Below are 21774 nucleotides of genomic sequence, written 5' to 3'. Positions count from 1 at the left end.
ACTTCCCAGTTATCCTGGTACAAGCCAAGCTCTGCAGAAAATAGCTTTCTCCCAGACCTCACAGGGTGCAAGTTGAGTCATGTCCAGCCACAGAATCACAGAATGGGTCAGGTTGGAAGGGGCTGCAGTACGTCATCTGATCCAATCTCCCTGCTCAAGCAGGGTCATCCCAGAGCACATTGCACAGAATTGCCTCCAGATGATTGTGGAGTAACTCCAGTGAGGGAGACTCCACACCCTCTCGGGACAGCCTGTTCCAGTGCACGGTCACCTGCACAGAAAAGTATTGAACCTTGGGGGACACCACTAGTGACAGGCCCCCAGCCAGATCCTGTGGCCCTGATTAGGACCCTCTGGGATCTGCCAGCTCTCAGTCCACCTCACTGTCCTCTCATGCCTTCTTCCCTCACAGCGTGTGGGTGTTTTGTCCACCACAACAAGTTTGGCCATGTTATTAGCAAAGGAAATTAGAAGTAGGCACCTTTAATCTTGGTCGAACAGCCTGGTGTTTGATCACAGCGTCTGGTGCCTCTGATGGAAGGTCAATAGCAACAAATTAAGTGCTGCTTAAGCTCTACTGATCAGATCAACTCCTCGCCCTAGATGTTCCTGTGGCAGAACAGCCTGGTTGCAAATACCAGTTTACCTCCTTCCCAGGTGCCCTTTGGCAGCAATGCACATGTTGAGAGCCACCAGCTTAACAAATCTCACCAAATGCAGACATTTCTGTGACTGATTAGCGACCAGTTTTTGCATTTGTTAAAGTTATTCATAGGGCAGAGAGTTTTTTCTGGGTGCTGGAGGAAAAATTGCTAACTCAGATGGAATTCAGTACAAGCCCTTGAGATTGAAAAGGTCACGGCTGTTAGACTGGGCAAAATTTATTTCTTTTTGGTTATAACAGCCACAAACGTGGAAAGAGAAACTTCGGGGTTCCAGCCTGACTTGCAAGGAAATAAAGACACAGATCTATAAGACATTTTAAGCTAATAAACCAAAAATCAGATCAGCATGCTTGATGGTACAGGATCAGAGAGAGATGTTTCAAACTATTACAAAATTCCCAAAACAGATAAATTCAGAGCAGTTGCTGAAATGGGGAAGGGCTTCGGGGAAGGAATTTTGATTTACAAAACAATTATGAAATTTTACACTTTTCCCCACCCCACAACATGTATTAAAACTTTGCTAGCTATCCTGGGGTTAGAGTTTCCCACTTGCTCTATGCAACTTGCAACATCAACATTTCAGTCAATAGAAAAACAGTTTGACAACTCCTTAAACACGAAATTGTCATTTCCAGTAGAAATATAAATGCAGCATAAGCACAGCTGTAAAAACCATGAATCTTTGAGAGTTATAATCTTCAAAGTACTGCTTTCTTCACTGCAAAAAAGGGAATGCTTTACTCACAGACAACTTTGTTTCCTAAGTGCCTGTCTGAAGCAGGAATTATTCAAATAATGTGACTTTCTGGAGAGACACAACTATTTCAGACCTCTGCTGGAAGTTTTTTGAAGGAAACGTTGGTATTTACATGTAAGAATTAATGTTTGTTTCTGAGGGAAAAAATAAATAATCAGATACGAAAGGATAAAACCTGTTTATTTTCAGGTTCTGCTTCTCAGCTCCTTGTCTAAATAAAGATTCTGCGGCTCTAAAGGAACATAATTGCGAAGCCCTGAACCTCTGCCTGCTTTCTCTCTCTGATCCCAGCAGGAAAAGTAGCTGTTGAGGACATGGGAGCTGTGAACCAGTACTCCTCTTATTTGAGAGATATGGATGAACACACTTGGTTACAGAAACTGGACAATATCTCCAGCTGGTCCCCAGCCCCACCTACTCGCAGGGTTCAGCCTGGAAGGAGCCCATCCTGTTTGGCTGAGCCTGCCAGCTCTGGAATTATTTTCCACGACTCTTTTCAAGGGCCAATTCCTGCTTTGAGCACTTGTCAGGAATAATGGAGTTCTGCAAGCACCAGCTCCAGAGCACACACAGAGCTCTTGGGGGAGCAGAGCTGCAATGGCAACTCTGTGCCTGGTTTAAAATTATTATTTTACTATTTAAACTATTTAATTTTTTTATGACCTAGAGGCTTAGTAGTTTACTGTGCTAGATGAAGAATGCCTCCTTCTATTGGAAAACAGAGAAAAAAACCCCAAAGCCACACATTTCACTTTTCTCCTGGGTTCCTCTTGGCAGCTCTACAGCTGCTGCCTTACTGAACATATGTACTAGGGGAGGTCAAGTTTATCTCCTTTTTCTCCTCAGGAAAAAAACTCCATTCCTGGCCCAAGGTCTGTCCAGCTTTTGGGTATTTAATTTCAAGCTGACCACGAAACCACTATCACCCTTCAGTCCAGGAGCATACATGCCACAGGAAAGAGGATGATGTGAAGGGCACAGGAGGCTGACTGCCATCCAGGAAAAACATCCAGTCCTCTGGAAGAGGGTGATAGCAAATAGAGCAACAGCTGGCAAGAACAGACCAATAAAAATGTGGTGTTGGGGGATGAGAGGGGAAAAGATGGATATAACAATCTGTGCTTCTACAAGTTTGGCAGCTGAATCCTATATTCTGGAAAAGATAAAAATATATTCAGGCTTGAGATGCCTCCATGGGGATCTTACACCTGATGGAGTGACAGCAAAGAACTCTGCTCCATGGACTCCTCTGGGCACAGTGACAGGACAAAACCCAAATACAGGCAGTTTTGTTTAAAAGTTAAAGCTTTTTGTTTGTTTGTTTTTACTGTGAGTGTAGTCAAACACAAGAACAGGTTGCCCAGAGAAGTTGTGGACTCTGACCTTGGACATACTCAAAACCCACAGGACAGCCTGCTCTAGCTGGTTCTGCTCCAAGCAGGGCTGGACTGTCCCATCTCCAGAGCTGCCTGCTCGCCTCAACTATCCTGTGATGCTAAATTAGGTGACAGCCATAGGCAGCCTAAGAACAACTTCTTGCCTGGTGTGCATGTGCTGTACCACCTTTTGTCAAAGCATGGAGGGCACCCTTCACCTCTACTTAGACAAAGAATAAACTTAGTGAAGGACATTATTTGCATATTGAAAAAAAAATCCTTCCACATCTTCTGGGCATACTTTGTTCTTCTCAGTGAGAGAGACAAAGGCTTCAGAATAACCAGTGCAAAAAGAGACCTGATTTCTTCAAACAAAACAGCTCAAATGAGTCATCCCATATTCCTGGCACAAACTGCTGCTAGCTCTTGGATGTTAAGTGAGATGGGCAGGATATACTAGGCAGTAGCCTGACTGTACATGAATTAAGAGATGGATTTGGTCATGCCAATTATTTTCAGAGATTAGCCTTTGCAAACACACTTTCTACAGCCAAATCAATTGCTGGCCCTGTTCAGGCACCCTTGTTCTCTCACCTCTTCTGTCACCTACCATCCTTCAGCAAAGCAACCAGCCTCTTCACATGCTGAGCTCGTTCAGTGATTCCTTCACCTGAATTTTGGTTTCCACCTGTCTCTTTGCAAGCACACCTAGCACAGAGCTCCTATTTGCTTTTCATGCTCCCTGCTGTATTTCAACAAACTGAACCCAGAGCACATAAAGGTGAAGTCTTCATTCCGGGCAGGACAGAGACTTGACACATTTCTCTGCTTATCATCAACCCTCGCACACTGATGGTGTAATAATTCACATTTTGTCATTCTAGAACAAGAACAAAACAAGTCAATGACCCCTGTTTGACTCTAAATTGTTTTCTGCGTTGTCAAAACACACAGATTTAGAAAGATAATTACCCCACTACTTCTGAATGACAATCTCAAGTTGAACTACAAGATCTCCATGGTCCATCTATCTCTTTGCAGCTGAACTTGCTCCAGATGCCCACGAACCAGAAAGGCAGATAACCAGGAAGGCTTCACTGGGCTTGTACCTCTACCTCTCACTACAGAGAGAAAGGGCCAAGTAGTCTCCCCACCCTCAAAGGCAGGGTGGGTGTGAAAGCCCACGCAGGCTGGATGGGCCTTGGAGCAGACACAACCTCCCATGGCACTGCCACAGCTCATCCACAAGGATCAGCCTGACTGCCCTGTGACAGAGCAGGAAGAGCAAAGCTGAAAAGCAACCACCTGCTGAGACCATCTCCCCTGGAAAACTGCTGGAAAGACAGGCTTGCACACTCCAAGCACAACCATAGGGCACTGAACTTTTATTATCTTACCTTCTACCTGAACATGGGGGGGGCAAATCTTGTCCTCACTCCTCCTCTCTTGGGAGCCGGTGCTGGATGCTGCTGGCTGAGCTGATCCAGAGGAGCCAGACTGCTGTGGAATTGTGACAGCTTGAAGGGTCAAAGGCACCCCAGGGCACTCAGGGAGCCAGGAGTCCCTAAAGTGCCACTATAAAATGTCAGGACAGAGTAGCCTAAACAAGAGAAACTGCGGCCCAGCAGGCAGAGCCCACCAGCCACAAGTCTCCAACTGCCCCTATCTCAGTGAAGCTAATTTAACAAGGAGCAATAGGGGAATTGGCTGGGTCCCAATTAGGCTGATTAGGGCAATGGTGTGAATCAAGCAGGTAGTGAGGAAGAGCCTGGCCACTTGGAGTCATATGGGGACCTGACAGGGGTTAACATCAATGCTGCACTTGAGCGTTTGCTTGAAAATCCGTGTGTCTTACTAGCTCTCTGTCTTTCCCACAGGGATTTGGACTGCAGTAAACCCAGCCCTTCCTCTGAGCACAGCACAGCACAACACCTCTTACCATGCCTCTGGCAATACTTGTTTATGTGATCTTGCCGTTGCTTTCTATCCAGTAATCCCTCTTCAGTGTGGTTTCTGCAATGGGTTGTCACCAAGAACTGTTCATTCAATCACCCTTTTATTGGTAAGAAAACATCACATGCTCTTGCACAGGTTTGTCAAGTGTGGAACCCAACCTGTACACACTCTGTCACAGTAAGAGTGCTGCCAGGAGCCTCTGTGCAGGTCACTGCAAGCCCTGAATCCAGCTCAGTATGCACAAAACCATACCCAGACTCCCATCTGCCTGTTCCATACATGGCTGTGTACCTCACCTGCTGTAAGAGCCCCAGCCTGACATGGTCTCTGTCAAGAAGTGCTGAAGTTGGAGATGATAAACCACTCATGGAACACTTATCAGCCCCAAAATCTGTACATTTAGCCTCAAAACACAGTCTATCACCAGCTGTCACTTTGCCTGACTCAGAGCTCACAGATGTTCAGCGTAATGGTACACATTTAATATAGATACATATTTCCCTTTGTTTTTTCTATCATAATTGTAGAACAATTAGAAAATAATCCAGCTATGTTTTATTCTAGGTCAAGGCTAGCAGTTATTAACATAAGTAGTTATGATATGTCTTTCAAGAAAAAGCTGGCCTCAATTCAGTTTTTTTCCAAATCAGAAACTGTGTTATTTCATTTCTTCTGGATCCACGTGGAAGTCAATGCAAGGTAGTCCTCTCTATTTATGTTTCTTGATTTAGCTTATACCATTATATATTAATGTAGGCTGCCACTTGGCCAAGGCCAAGATTTAAGGTGTTATTGTGCTCTCCTCAGGGTGCTAATTCTTCCCTGAGTGCTCTTGCTAGTACTGCACAAAGCAGGTGGTTAATCACACCCCAGGTAACAGGTCTTAGGGCTCCCAGGGATGCAGCCACTTGGTTGTTTTTGTTGTCATTTCTGTGCTTTTTTTTATGTTTTAAGGTAATGTAGCAGGGTCAGGATGTGGAATACTGCAGAGATTAACTAGGCAATTCACTGTTGCACATGCAGCTAGAGGGTGAACTGTTGAAAACCAACACAATTAACCAGTGGTAATCTCTGACATAAGATCTGAGACCAAAAGCTGATTCAGGATTTCAGAGGAGGAAGAAATATTTCTCTGACTAACGAGCACAACACTGGCCTGGGCTCTTAAAACATTTGAAGCCCTGTAAGCTTTATATTCCAAAAGAAAGATCTGCTTCTGAGTTCTGGAGCTGAAAAGGCCAAAAGGTGAGTATGTCCCTGCGGTGAGCTGCCCACACAGGGACAGGCCATGGGGCAGGATGGCCAGCAGCTCACTGATCCTTCACACACAGGACCATGTTTTGCAGTCAGAACATCAGTGACATCAGTATTTTCCTGCTGCCCTTAGATAGATAAATAAAACTATACCCAGCTTTTTTTTTTTTTGCATTCCTTTACTCAGTTTTTTTTTGGTTGCTGTACAATGAAATTTTCTGCTCTCTTTCAATGGCCTTAACATTTAATTACTTAAATCAGAGAAATGTTTTTACTTCTCTGTTAGATAATCTGCTTTCTTTGAACTGTGAGGCAATGCAGAAATATCCTGTGGGGAACACCAAGAGATGATAGATCAGATGAATGCTACAGGGTGTAGCTTTGGGATCTTTTGTTGGGATTTGCCCACTGTCCTTAACTAATGAGAGACGTGAGAGAGACCATAACCCCAGTGTCACGAGGGGTTGAGGGACCCTAATGTCACCATCCCTGGAAGTGTTCAAAAAACATGTGGATATGGCACTTGAGGACATGATTTAATGGTGAACATGGCGTTGGTGCTGGGTTGATGGTTGGACTTGATGTCTGAAAGGTCTTCTCCAGCCTTAATGATTGTGTGACTAGAAATCAGCTCCACTTGCTCCTCTAGTAACACCTATTTTAAATGCTTTTGTTTTATTATAGGCTCTAATTATCTGTTTTGGTTTCATCAGTTGTGTTGGTGATGAGTGAAACAAATGTGAGATTATCATGTTCCAATGCTCTGTCAGCAATTTAGTCCCGATTGAAATACATCTGTGTTGCAAAACCAAGCTAGCACTGAACCACTCTCTCCTTTAGCTCTCAGAAACACCACCAAAAAGTGTCCAAACACACACTGCCCACAGAGAGCACCTTCCCCATCCAGTAAGAATGAACATCACTCTCTTGCCCTAGAGCCAGCCATTTAAGCAGTTACTGAGCTGCAAATAAAATCCATAATGGCTTTTAAAATGTTGCTCAAATTAGTGCTTAATTATCTGCCCTCCTCTGGGAGGTCAGATCACGTGTTTATTTAAATTGCTCCTTCTGAAAGGCTTTAAATGGCCTGGCAGTCTGGGCCACTGAGGTTAGTGGGAATTTTGATTTGAGAAATACAGAGAGCTGGAAGTACAAGCAGATGCCAGGAATCCCTGGGAGGGGGTGTCCCTCTGTGGCCATCAATTCTGAGGGACTTGGTCTCCTCACTGGGTAAAGCCCTGACCAGGTCTGTCAGGTGAGTGGTCCAGCCCTGGCTGCCACATCCAGGTACCACAGGAAGGGTTGGGGAGAGGGAAAACTTCCTCTTGCCTTCTCATTCTTGAGCTGCCTTTTCTGAGAGCTATCCAGGGGATCCTCTCCCTCAGCTGGGGTGCTGATGTGTCCTCTTCCCAAGGGTGTGGGAAGAGGGTCCTCACGACTCCTCCATTTGCTATTCTCACACCTCTGTAATCCTCAGCTGGACTCTTCTCCTCCTGGCTGACCTGGCACTGTTGTGTTTCACAGTGAAAGGGATCAGCTGCATCTGTTGGGGTGTCAGCAGAGCATCACACGCCTGGGGGACATTGATTTTGAAGAATGTACTTGAGTTCCAAAAGAAGTGAAGGAGCTGAAATGCAGTATTAAGCTGCTTGCACCTACCATCAATTCACATTAGACGTAGTCAAGCTATTGACTTAAAACCTCAATTCCCCTCTTACGAAAAAATGAAGCTGGAATTAGGAGAGGAAAAAGAAATCTGCATTTTCATGAGCCAGTGGCTGTGATTTTTCCGTGAGCTGATGAAAACTGAGAGGAATGCACTGCAATAAACCAGGGGAGGAAACAGCCCAGTCGTGAAGTTGTCATCAGGAAAACCTCAGGCAAAGGTTTTACAGCCTCTGCAGATCTGCTGTTGCCTCTCCAGTGAGAGGCAATGAGGTTCAAACAACCCATGAAAAGACATCAAGGTGATGACACAGAATTAAAAATGTCTGGAAGACTGAGCAAGGTGAGGAAAGAGACCTCAGATGTTCCTGCTGCCAGTGTCTGGACGGGCCCCTGCTCTTGGCAAGGAGGCTGCCTGCTCTTTGCCTGGTTTAGGTCTGTTGGGATCCTCAGAGCTTTGTGATGATGAAGTTTCCATGGATGCCTGTAACTGAATCCTTATTTCTCTTTTCTCCAGAGTGTGGGTGGGAAGTTTTAATAGTTGTGACAGTATTTGGGGTATTAGTCCTTGGAAAATGATCACCCCATAGTGTTTGCTAAGTCCATCAGAGCTACCCATTCACTTGAGTAGATTAGTCCTTTAAAAAACCCTATGACCTGTATTCCTGTTTTATGTTACACTGATATTGATGTATCTAAAATGTCTGTATACTAAGCTATGATTATTCCACATACTGGTATAGAGCTTTATACTTATTTAATAGAAAACTAAAAAAGGTTCCAAGAAGACCACAGTGGAGATATGTGTCTCCTAGCAAACCGAGGTGTGACTATGATTTATTCAAATTAAATATAGAAATAAAGCCAAGAAAGTAATCAAAAGCATATTTAGTGGACTCTCAGATGATTAACCAACATGTTCACAGAGCCAAATCTCTATATCAGTTTTTTAACTGGTTCATTAGTTTCTCTTGGCATGAACTAATTTACAAACCTCTAGCTGACCTTGACATTTGAAAAAAGTGAATTCTGACAACTCCTTTATTTGTATCAGGGAAAAAAATATCTGTCAGGTAGTAGTTTGAAATAGGGATTCAATTATTATTGCTTTTTTCCCCCTTGAACTGGAATTACAGAACGAAAGCATCGCTGTCCTCATACAGCACATACAGTTCTATGAAAATGAAATTGCTGTGAATTAAAGGAACATTTAATGCAAGGGATTCAAGTAGATTTCTTCTATTTGCCTGCAATGACTAGTTGATTCAGAATGGCTTGGTTATGAAACTTCAGTCAGACAGAGCACCGAGTACGGAGCTCTGAAAGTACAGGAGTAAGTTCTGTACGGGCTCAGAACACTTCTCACCTGTACTAATAGAAGTGTCAATTGTGCCCTGTGCTTGTAACTTACTGAAGTGGTGTAATGCTGGCTCTTTTCCTTATCTGAATGACACTCACTGCTATTCAAGGTAGTCTGTGCCTGTTACAACTAGACCCACTGCTTGAGCTTTCTTTTCACCCCTGGTGGTATAAACCCCCCCCCAGAAACTATGAACTTGAATTAAACCAATTTAATCCAGCCTTGGTCACTAGACTCTTGACAAGCATCTTCTGCAAACACTCAGTAGGTAAAGCTTCATGAGAATGAGTCCAAGCAAAAATTGTGCTTGAGTATATCCCATGTCCAATTTTGCCTTAGATCAAACCCTACTTTACAGAAAACAGAATATTAGGTTGCCTTGAGCAATCCTCAGTAACTTTCTTCAAACTTGGGACTTAATGCAGGACAGCCCGCCTACCCACAAAATTGAGTTTTTGCAAAATTAGGGCCTAAATCCTACTGTTGTTCAGTTTCTGCTCACATCAGTTCATATTGGACCTATCTGACCACAATTCTTTTAATCATCTTGCATTGGTTATATTACTTTGATAATATAAAATCATCTTACATTAGTTTTTCATAAATACAAATTGCATTAAGAAGCCAAACTCTTCATTTCACTTAAGGTTCCTCTGTGACAGCATTACGCTTCCCTATCTCATAATTTACAAAAAATCCAGGCACTTATGAACAAGAAAATTAATAATTAAGGACATAATAAATCATATATGCCAACTTAATAAACACATTAAAAAGTAGAAAGCACATTTCATCTCAGTGTAACAACCCAATTAAAATTTCAAGGGCAGCTTATGGTTGGAGGTGGCATTATTTCTACCTTGATGTCTGTGTTATCCACGGTCAGGCAGCTGAATGGCCCCGTCAGAGCCTGGAAGTTGGGGGGCTTTTCTCCCCCTGCCTCAAGGGGCTGTTGAGAAAACGTGGGTGATGTGTAGGAAGTGAGAGGTGAGAGCAGGGCTCGATCTCTCTTCTGGCTTTAGCATCTCCCCCAAGGACCTGTGGCAATGTCCTCACCTGCCGTTGCCCTGAGCTGGCTGTAGATGAGTCTTTGAGTGTTTCTGGGTACACAGGGCCAAGTGAGGACATAGCAGAGCAGGCTGGTTTAGGGTACACAGCTCTTTTCTCCTTTCAGGGGGACATTGCAGCTTTCCCAAGCAGTGTGAGACAAAAGGCAGCCTGGCAAGCACACAAAGGGTTTGGGACATCATGAAAAGAAGGAGGAATATTGCATTGGAAAGGTTACCAGGAATTGTTTTGAATCTACTGCAGCCCTTCATAAGTCTCATTGCTATTTTTAGATTAAAAAAAAAAAGGATGTTTCAGACTCTTAGAAGCAAAAAGAGTGGCTAAAGAAGCTCCATTTTTTCCATTTTTTCTTTGAGGTATTTCTACAATGGAAAAAATATATAAATTTATCCAGACAAAGCTTTAGGAAATATCATTGACTAATATGCTTCTTAGGTTTAGCAGAATTACTCTTTAATTAAATCAGATGACTGTCACTCACTGAGAGCAGTGAAGCAGGAATATGCAAAGTACCTCTCCTTTTTGAACACACTGTATGAGTTTCAGCCACAACACACTCATCCCCATGGGCAAACAAAAGCACCACTGCACATTGTGATACCAACACTGCTGCAATGCACTGCAAGGGTCCCTCTCACTTATCTGGGAAGAGACTTACCTTTTAACAGGCTGCTTGAGGCAGAAAGAGCCAGAAACATAGCTCCTGTTGGTCACTGTGGGAGCTGGGTCTGGAGGGCATGGCCAATATCTCTGCCAGAGTAATGTCTTGCAAGAAGGAAGAGGACAGAAGCTGTAGGAAATCTTTACTGGATCCAAAAGTTAGTCACATGCAATAGATGTCTTTGTCACTGCCATAATAAATTATAGAGACTACATTCTCCTTGCACTGATGAAGAGGATTTCTTTTTTTATTTATTACTTTTGGACAGTTTCATTTTGCTGCAACAAATCACTCCAAGGCAGACATGGTGAGAATGATCTGCTGGCTAATTTCTGCCTTTCACAGGACTGTTTGGGACAGCTTTGAACAAGAGTTTCCAGTTCTGCATGATAAAGCATTCAGATTGAATTTAAAGATGAATCACTTTGATATCACACTTAAACCTTTTGAAGAAAGCTTGCTAAAAAGATTGACTGATGTGATCACACCTAGGCAGCAGGACTATATTCCCACTTAGCAATACAGGTACAGTTCCAGTAGACACAAGAAGAGAAAGAAAATTAAATTTATGGGATAAACCTTTCTTTGCTAACTCACCATAACAACCCTCTTGGCCTCTACCTCAAGCCCCCTTAAGAAAGGAGCCTGAGCCATACACATGTGACAGAGTGTGCTGCCCATTTCAGAAATATTATTTTGAAAAACCCAACCAGAAAAATCCCAGATGGGAACCCTGACTGCTTGCACAGGGCAGCCATCCTGAACAGAATCTCCTCTTAAACATTCATCTCTCGTAAGCCCTTTTCATAAGCAGATGGAAAATGAGAAAGATAGCCAAGTGTGGCTTTGACAGCACAAGAGCTTATTAAAAATGATGGGGAGGTTACAAAGAAAACCACCTTATTAAAAGAAAGGACAAGTCCTTTTGGGAGTCTGCCACTGCTCCTAATTCATCAGCACATTTCCCCTTTCTAAAGCAAAGCTACCTCAGCCCTCCTCAATGGGACACAGTGCGCAGCCATGGCAAAGGGCTGCTGGATTCATCGCCTGACGGTGGGCAATGAGTCCCTCATTCTCAGCTGGCACTGCATGGGCCATTAGCTGAATGAACCTCTGAGTAAATTGCAGCCTGACCTAGAAAACACCTGCTCAGGGGACCACGACAACGGCAAATAGGTGGCAGGAGGGATGGGAAGGCCACTGTGTCCTGTCTCGCTGTGTGTGGTCAGAGCAGCACCAAGCCCAACCCCTCCACACAGAGCTACAGCCCCAGCAGCAGAAATGGGAACATAAATAACATCGTGGCAGGCTGAAGGAAAAGTGCATAAACTGTTTAATACTTCTCCACAGGCAGGCTATGAGAAGCTTGAATTACCATCATCATCTCCAGAACATTTTTGAAATGAGTCAAAGTAACCTTATATGGTTGCTGAGTAGGGTGGGAAAGAGTGAGCTTCACAGCATTCAAAGCCAAGCCTGTCTATGGCTGCCTGCTGATCCCTACCTCCTACTATCCCTCCATGCCTGGGATGCCTACATTGCTGATGGCAATCCTGAGACTTTCCAAAATGAGACCCAGCCAAGCACATTTCCACTTCCTGGCCACCAGCGAGGGTTCACTCTTCAGCCTTCACTGCGCCAAAATCCAACAATCCTGCCAAGCAATTTTTCGCTTCCCAGAAATTTCAAAGCACTTTAATTAAATTCTGCAAAAAAAAAATCGCCTTGGAAATCCTTTCTGGTGCCCTTGAACAGGATCAGTTTTGAAAGGCTGCTATTTTATCTCCTCATTTGCCTGCAGTTTTGCTAGCCTGACTTAGACTCCCCCATTCCATATCTGCTCCCAGCCAAGGTCACACAGCCCAACGGTTTAGCAGAGCTGTTGATTACTGCTGATGCTGTAACAACTCAACCGTTTCACCAGCTGCTTTCCAATAACTTCTGTTTTATCTTTTTCCCTGAAGTCTACATTGGGTTTTATTATTTCTTTCTAGTCTCATAAGCTGCTGCAGGTTAAATACCTTTCCCTTGGAATCAGGCTGTAGATCACACAGCAGAAGTTACCAGCAGTTATCAGATAATGCACTTGATCAGCCAAACACTGCTCTAACTTATGGTTTCTGACAGATTAGCCACCATAAATTTTAATCACTCGGAACTACAATCATGCCAAGTTGGCCTTGAGCTGTGTCTGTGCCCTGGGAAGGGGTGACTAAAAGCAGTGTTTGAACGGTGTACACGTTTCAGAAGGGTCTTTTGGGAACAGGGGAATTACAGCCTTTACCTAAACTCGAAGATGTCATTTCCCAGATAGAAAGGGGAAGAGCAGGGAGGGGGTTTGCCATATAAAATGCAGATTAAAACCATATGATTCAAGCAAGCTCAGCACGAAGTCCTGTGGTGTCCAATGGCAGACGCCAGCAAAGGGACTTAGAGTTTGGTTCTGTCCAGCCACAAGACTCAATCCTGTTCCAAAACTAATTTACAGCTTTTAATCAAATGAAGCAGCTCCATTTCATTCAGTCCTCACCTCAACTATTGCAGTAACATTTGGCTTTTTTAAAACCAAATCATACATTTCAATTAAAAAGTATTTGGGATTGTTCCAGGAGCTTCTGTTGGGTGTTGTTCAGGTGAGAAATCTCTGCCAGCACCAGAACAACATTGGCCCTTTAAGCCCCAGGACCCAGCAGTTGGGTCCCTGCCCAGGTGCCAGGACCTGACATTTCCATAGGAGCACTGCCAGCAGGATCCAGAGAAGATCCTTAGGTGTAGGCTATGCAAATATTTCCAGCTCCTGTGCAGCTGCCAGAAGCAGCATTACTCACCCTCTGGTTAAATCACAATATTGTTTTACCTCACAGTACCATTTGAGAGCTCACAGGAACCTTTGGCAGATGGCCATTTCACATTTCTTCAGTGTCGTAAACATGAAATCTGTTTGCTCTTGTTTCAGGCACAATCCCAGCAGTTTTACACCCTGTTCTTCTCTCTGGCATTTACATACACTCACTTTCAAAAAGCAGCAGAGTTTAGTCTCAGGACATTATATTTAGAGCTTTCAACTCAGTAGCAAGAACTGTAACTTTCGCAATATGGAGACCAGTAAACCTGTAAGGAGCCTATACCACGTTATTAACTGCTACATAAACCTTACATTGCTCCCAAGTTAACTGAAAGCATCCTAAAACCTGGTGTCCTTTACGAAGTTTGCTCTGTTGTTTACTAACTGTGCTACAGTCAACTGGATTATTGGGCCTTTCCCAGCCCTCTCCCAGGGAAAAACTCTGCTGTGTTTCCCAGAGAGGAGGGGTGAAGCAGCCTCAGTCATGACACCCTCGCAGTCATTAGGGCCAAGGCTGTCAGCTCAGCAAAACACTGCTGCTCTCCCCCAGCCCAAAAAGGCTCTCCCAGGAGCAGTTTTAAGCCTCAGACTCACCATCTGCCAACAAACATTGCTGTGCCTGTGCACAGTTAGATGTGCTAACGCTGCTCTAAAGTAAATAAAAATAATATCCCACTTGTTTTCTAACTGATAAGCTAACTCATTTTCAGAATCACTTCCATAAAATCCAACCTGTGTAGAGGCCAAAGATGGAAAACATTCAGCTGAAACCATCTTCAGTGTGACTGCCAGGCTGAGGAGTCACTGCCCTTGGCTAAAGCCCACCTGGCTGTTACATCCAGCTCCACAGTTCTGCCACAGATGGTCAACTAAAGCACCAGGCCTGAGTGGGAAAGAGTTTTTCAATCATATTGCATTTGAGACTTTGAAGATTTGCCATGTTCCAGGACCAAAGACAGTCAAAAACTTCTGTGAACTGAAATGTCAAAAAGTCCTCTTACAGCCTGGGACCGCTTCGTTCAAACTGGAGCCCTGAAAAATCACTGAACATTTTGATTTTGACCTTGGAAGTATTCTTTTTCTTACTTCAAAAGTAGAAACATTATTATTTCCATTATTTCAAAACAATTCTTTTTAATTTAAATAGCTGCCATTTGTCCCACACACTGTCTTAGCATCTGAATAATAAAGAAATTTCAGAAATGCCAATAATCCAAATAGCTCACAAGCTTTATTTTTAGTTTGCAGAGATTAAACATTCTTCACATTAATGAATCTTCTATGTTTTACTTCAGTTCATACATTTTCCTCCCTTAGTGAATAGCAGACCTCTCAGAAATCAACACAGCTTGTTAGAAAAAAGACAAAATGCCTATTAAATTATCAAGTGCATTTCTCATCAGAGTGCAGCCATCGTTCTCTACAAAGAAGCACTATAGCTTAATTGACTTCCTAGAAAAAGCAATGTTTAGGCAGATGGTACTGAGAATCAACTGAGTGTTATTCTTTAAATTGGTGTAGTTAAGTGATGGGGACGTTTGGAAAACACAGGAAGGCAAGAGTGGGTGCATCACAGAGGCTTTGTGCCCGGCGTGATGGGGCTCAGTGCCCACAGTGAGACACGGAGCCAGGCAAAGAGCAGGGACTGGTGGATCAGATATGGGGATAGAGAGGTGTTTGTGTAAATATGGTAAGCGAAATTTATCAGAAAAGAAAAAAAATAATCCTGAAAAAAATAGCTTGATAGCTTCCATCCAGCTATCAAATAAAAATCTGAGAAAATGGATTCCTAAGGGTCTGAGGGGGTATGGAGCTGGCAGGCTGTAACTGAGCCAGCTGAGCATCCCCGAGCACCTGCATGTCCAGTTCAGAGCAGGGCACTCAGAAGTTTGGATGCTGGTGCAGGGACCCAAAGTAATCCCTTGAGAAGCCTGCGTGTCCCTCTGCCAACATGCAGAAATATCCTGAAGCATCTCCTGACAAAGAACAACCTCTTTACTGCTTGTTCATCTGAAAACTGGAGGTGCTGCAGAGGTAAATTAAGATTAAGGCAGGAGAGTTAAAATAGAAATCCTATTACCGAACTTTGCAAGGCTCATTCCTAAAGTGAATATCAATACTCTGCTCATTAACAGACTTCTGTGGAAACAAAGCCCATTTGCTTCAATTCTTTTTAATTTCATTCTCATTATTTCGGTTGTGCATTCAAATTATATAAAAAATAGAAAAAAAAAATAAATCCTGAACAATTCTAGGCTTGTGACTTTTGGAGAAGTGCTGATATTGGTGATCATCTCCAGAACTTTTTTCCTGTGATTAGGAAAATGAAAAATGTTCCTTCAAGCTACAATTCTATTAAGAAGCTTTTCAGAGTAGGAAGGATCCCTACCTTTAAATTATTTAGGCTTACTCTTGCTGGGAAATTGAGTGGTAGAATCAATGATAAGCAGAGAAGAACAAGAATATTTTAGGATCAAGGGCCATCCTGCCCTTTTTCTGCCGCATTTCACTGCTGAAACTGCCAGAAGAGCCTGTCAAGCAACTAAGCACGTTGCTTAGGACTGTCTCCCTGCAAAGCAGAGAGGAAATCCTGTAAATGGGATTTTAAGAGCAGTTGGAGTCAGACTGCAGCTGCTGAAACATTTTTCTGGCAACATGACAGCCCCAGTGAGCGTCAGGAGATGCACCCAGCCAGCACAGGAGCTTAAGCTGGGAGCTGGTAATGCAGGCGGGGTTACTGAGACAAGACAACCAGTGGCTTGTCTGGTTGCCAAACCACCCATGGCTTTTATGATGTGCCAAAACAAAGCTTTTAGAGTGGCCTGGGGAGCAAGGTGGGAAGGACCCCGGAAATTACTCTAAAAATCTTCCTCCCCAATGCACTCTCCACAGCAGCTTCGGCCACTCTAATACAAGTCTGCCCGGATAAAAGCCACACATGGCTTTGCAGTACAAAAGTTCAGCTACCTGGATTTGCAAGATAAGGGCCCAGGCACAGATTCTTCTTCAGATTGGATGTGCCCTATGTGTTAATATGTGGGTAAACCCAGAGCATTGTAGCCAGGTCTTGTGGGCGGATGCTGAACGCTGCTGGATGCAGGTTGAGGAACAGTGGGAGCAATGCAAGGCTTCCCTTGCTGGAGCAGCAGCCAAATGGGTCTCAGTGGTCTCTGCTAGGATGGATTTAACAGCAGTGGTGCCACACACTCTGCCCTGCAGTATTGGAGCACACACCACAGCAAGGAAGCAATGCAAAAGCTGACACACTTTAAAAAGCCTCCCTCCCTCGGCAAATCTGCCTGGGCTGTGGTGAAATATCAGAGGTGGCTAAAGGCTGGCACAGAAGGCTTATAACACCTTTTTTTTAACCTAGCTTTGCCCTATCTACTGGTGACGCTTACAGAGTGCCCATCTATGTCAGTGGTCGTGGAGTCTTGGATGGAGATTGCCAGGACCTGACATCCAGGCTACTTCCTTCATCCCAAACCCCAGCAGGTAACACTTGCCAAACAGGGCTTTCCTCAAACGGGAGCTCTCCCATCTGTGACAGCAGTAACAAAACACAGGAGAAGCACCATCTGTTCATCTAGATGGGTACCAGCAGTACCAATTCTCACCACAGCAGCTGTAGCCTTTAATAAATACATAGAACTCTTTTTCTAAATATTGGAAAGGGCCTAGCCACAGAATAGCTATTTCAGCAGGATTTATTGTTATTTATGTTGCACCAACAGCCTGCCTTCCTAACGAGCATCTCAGGCTGTTACCACAGCTTGTACAACAGTGTTAAGTGAGTCCTGTAACAAATCCTTAGTGCTCAGCTGCCCACTCCTTGCTCTGTGCCCAGGGCAAGTGGGAGTGTGAGATGTGGTGAAGGTGCTCCTGCTGCAGGCATCCCCACCAGCAGCCTGGAGAGGAAACAGTCCTCTCCAGAAGCTTTCCCCTATAGCTTTACAGGCTGGGTCTCACAGGCATCTTACCTATCCTCAGCCCTGCATGTACAGCCTTCTCCAGCATCACTGTCTTTCTTTGACCCCAGCACTCCCATTGCAGGGAAGTTGGATCATTTTCTAGTTTTACAAGTGTCAGCAAATGCCATATGGGCTGTAGTTATTTTGGAGTAGAGAAAAATGAAGTCCCATCCTAAGCTGCCAGGGATGCTGTCTGCATTCAGCCTCACCGGCCAGCCAGGAAACAGAGCAGAGTCTGTCCTGTAGCCTTGTTGCTCTCTGGAGTTTCTGCTCACTGATTTTGGCCTCCCTGGAGTTGGCTGTAAGACAAGCACTGTTTTAATGGAACCTTTCCTGGCAAAAGCAATTTGCCCTGAATAGGAGTGTGGGATTAATTACCTAGCCTTGCTTCCTGAATCTTCTCCAGAAACCACACATCGAAAGTAGTCTCTGGTAGCACAGAGAAAAACAGGTATGTTGAGGGTGTTGCCCCCAACCATTCCATAGTTTGGAGCAAGTGCGGAGCATTACTGAAAGGAAAGTTGGGTCCCAGCACCCAAAGCCAGGAGCCGTGAGACCAGCTGTGCCCTCAGAAACTGCTATTTTTCTTGCTTTGCTGACAGATGGTACCTCAGTAGCTCTTGAAATAAATAACATTTCGTTGCCTGAGCTACGAATGCTGGCGTGAGCTTTAAGATAAAAAGAAAATACCCACATATGGAGCTGTGCTGTGAGTCTGCTTTTAAAGACGCTGGAAATTACTGGGGAAAGGGAGGGCTCCAAGTGTTACCTTTCCATTGACAGTAGCAGGGATTGCTGAATGGGGCTCTCTCATCTGACAGATGCTGAGCAGGGCTGGTTCCAGGAGTACATGATGGTTGAGCAGGGCTGTATCCACCAGCCTGCTCACTACTGACAGACCCACCAGATCAGTGTGTGGGCACTGCCTCATTGCTGTTTTAGTCAATAAACCCCACTGGGTGAAACTACCAGCATGTTTATTACAAATAATATTTGACAGGATGAAATTAGCACATAGATGCTCTTATGTTGGTTAATGAGGTCTGAAATATCATCCTATAAATCATCAACAACAGCCATCCAGTGACAGACATGAAAAGAAGAGCAGACGGTTACAACACATCCACTGCAGCAACAAGGGTTTAAAATAGCAGCGTACCTTTATGCAGGACATCTCTGATCAGGAAATGATCAGGTGTGATCCCTGGTTGCACGGCTGCCCTTTTAAGCAGACATCATGCTGGGCAGCTGGAGTGCAGTTCAGAGCTGCTGAAGCCATTGAACTTTCCACCACATCCAGGTGCAGCACAGCGGGTCCCTCAGTTGCACTGCTGGGTAAGAAAGGCCCGGTTACGTTGTCCCTCCAGCAAAGAAAAAGCAAGTAGCATCTGTTATGGTACAATAGCTTAGATATGGGTTTACAGAGTTCAATAGAAAGACAAGGTTCTGTGTGCTTTCCAACCCTGACTGGGCAAGCACCGAGGTTATCGTTCTATTAAGTGCCCCACTTTGGTACCTGTGAAAATAAAGGAAAATCACGGCCAGTCTGAAATTGTTGAACATTTACAAGAAATGAATGCTTTAATTTGCAGTATTTATCACCCAATAGAATCCCTCGTTCTCGTGATTTAGGAGGCAGTCAGGCTTTCTAAATGTACAACTGTTCTTATCCAAGGTTTATGGTAAACACAGCAGGAGTGAGTAAATTATTACAGCAATTTACATTTACTGTCCAGTATTTTTTATTTAGAAAGTAAATCTACTAGGAAGACCACCACAGGTAGCAGAACAGGAGGTAAGAGTATATGTGAAGCATCACATCCCCACCCCACCTCCCCTGTACAACTGAATCACAGTTGCAAGCACATCTCTGCACACAGTTCTCTTCATAGCTGGGCTTGTTTTACAGGCACACACATCTCCTGCTTTAGCACCCAATTTACAACATATTCAGTGTTGGGAACAAATTCCAGGATGCTACTTATTTATTGATTTTATTTATTTATGACCTCCAGTCACTACCTGGAGTCATATCCAACTATTCTAGATGGCCCCTTCCAACCTGCCCCTCCTAGCAAGCATCACAATCTTTTCACATAGGGTAAATGAGCCCCTCCTGACCTGTTTTCTCACTCAGACAAGCACTTTTCCACAGAAGCAGAATATTCTTCCCTGTAGGCTGGGTTCTGAGAAAGGAGTGTATTGTAAATATTTAATATATGACTAAACACTGTGTAAAAATTATAACCCTAAGTCTTTTCTCACTGCTGCTTGGCCTGTGCTTTAAATTATCCTATGATGGAGCTATAAAATATCCATACTTATTTAAGCTTCTCCTAATTTGTAACCTACTACAATCTGCTGTATCACTGGGGTTTTTACTTCAGCTTTAACAGTGCTCATTTGGTTTCCCCACCTATGCAAATGTGCTGCTAGCAGTTCACCTCGCCTCTGTCATTTCAGTGTTTAGTAGCATTCTACAACAGTGTAAGATTTGCTGTGGTGAGGGAGCTGGGGGTGTTTATCCTGGAGAAAAGGAGGCTCGGGGGGACCTTATCAGTCTTTACAACTGCCCAAAAGGAGGTTGGAGTGATGGGGCTTGGTCTCTTCTCTCTAGCAACAAGCAATAGAGCAAGAAGAAGTAGCCTCAAGTTGTGTCATGGGAGGTTTAGATTGGATGCTAGGAAGAAATTCTTCACAGAAAGGGTTGTGGAACAGGCTGCTTAGGGAAGTGGTAGAATCACCATCCCTGTAGGGGTTTAAAACCCATGTAGATGTGGCACTTGGAGACAGGGCTCAGTGGTGGACCAGTGCTGGGTTAATAGTTGAACTTGATCTTTTCCCACCTAATTGAGTCTATGAATGTTGACAATAACAACAGCTATATTTACCTATTCCTTGTATTTCCCTCAGTACTTTGGTATTTTAAGTCATGTCAACTTCAGGAACAAACCCTCTAGGCTGGATGCTGTGAGTATTTCCCTCAGAACCAAACAGGAAATGTAGCAGAATGTGTGCAAATTACTCATATGCACCAAGGAAATAACTGTGTCCTTAAAATTTGGGAGGAAAAAATATCTCATCTAATAAACAACACTCATTTCTGCAAAAAAGGAATAGCCCACTGATGCATTGCATTATTTCAGTGTAAGATTATAGATGCTGTCCCCACGTTATGGGAAAGAAAGATCATTTCAGGTTTCCAAGAGCCAGCACATTACAGCAATGCCTGTGAATATTCCTCCTACTCAGTGAACTGGGAGTTAGCTCTGAAGGAAACCAAACATAACCAGGTGTGTAAGAGACTTTGTCTGTACTCTGAGTATTTTTTGAAGCTCCCTTGCTTGACACTAGTAGATAGCAAGAAACTTAATTAATACCAGCAGTTACAGTAAACCTCAGAGACTTTGACCCTAGAGTTGATCTTAAGTACATAACTGCTTATCATACACCAACAAGCTGATCAGACTTCTCACATGAACTACCACAGAAGAACAAGAAACCCAAGAAGAAAATAAAAATGTGTGACACATGTAAAGCCCCTGCTGAAGTGTAGAACTTCAGATAGGGGCAGAGCTGCAGAAGACCAGGTACATTAGTCTAAGTTGATGCAACTCTGTGTTTGGTAATCCCCTGGGAGAGAACCGGCATGGGAAACGCTTGACAGAGAAAGCGTGTGTTCATTTTGAGAAAACACGGCACTAAGGCTTTTGGGACATAGGTGGGAACTAACTTACAGTGCCAGGGGATGCTTGGACTCGTTGTGGTAAATGAATTGTCAGCAGTGGCAGGAAACATCTTTGAAAAAGCTGGGCGCTGGTTCCAAGTATGAGGCACAGAGCAGAGAATGTGATCTGGTCACATTTCTTTTACATCTAGATATCAAACTGCCTTCCAGCCCAGAAACAATAATAAATTTTGCTCAGTTGCTTGCTCTGTTGATACCACCTCATCACTTCCAACACATAAAGTGCAAGTGATGGCTTTGCTGCTGCAGTCACTATCCTTTACAGCACTAGTTATATGTTATATGCTATAAGATTAACCTGCAAGCATTCACTGAGTCTCTTAATGCAAATAACCCACACCTTGCAGTCATTCCATGAAAAATATTACATTTGCAAAAAGATACAGGGCTTTAAAACCTTGTCACAGCTTGCAGTCGACGAATGCAACATTTTTCTAAGTCAGCC

At 43.8% G+C, this 21774-nt stretch overlaps 1 long non-coding RNA gene across 1 annotated transcript in view; it reads right to left on the bottom strand.

The window, feature by feature from the left end:
• LOC113969410 overlaps positions 1–18926 on the bottom strand; it is a 35887-nt gene extending 16961 nt beyond the window's left edge. Inside the window, exon 1 of the long non-coding RNA XR_003534850.1 lies at positions 18741–18926. This is a non-coding gene — a long non-coding RNA (uncharacterized LOC113969410). The remainder of the gene's footprint in view (positions 1–18740) is intronic.
• Positions 18927–21774: the final 2848 nt, after the last annotated feature.

Source organism: Neopelma chrysocephalum, unplaced genomic scaffold (assembly GCF_003984885.1).
Source record: "Neopelma chrysocephalum unplaced genomic scaffold, ASM398488v2 Primary Assembly neopelma1_73, whole genome shotgun sequence".
Classification (NCBI taxonomy): domain Eukaryota; kingdom Metazoa; phylum Chordata; class Aves; order Passeriformes; family Pipridae; genus Neopelma; species Neopelma chrysocephalum.
The sequence above is the reverse complement of the archived record's forward strand: the minus strand, read 5'-3'. Positions and strand labels throughout refer to the sequence as shown.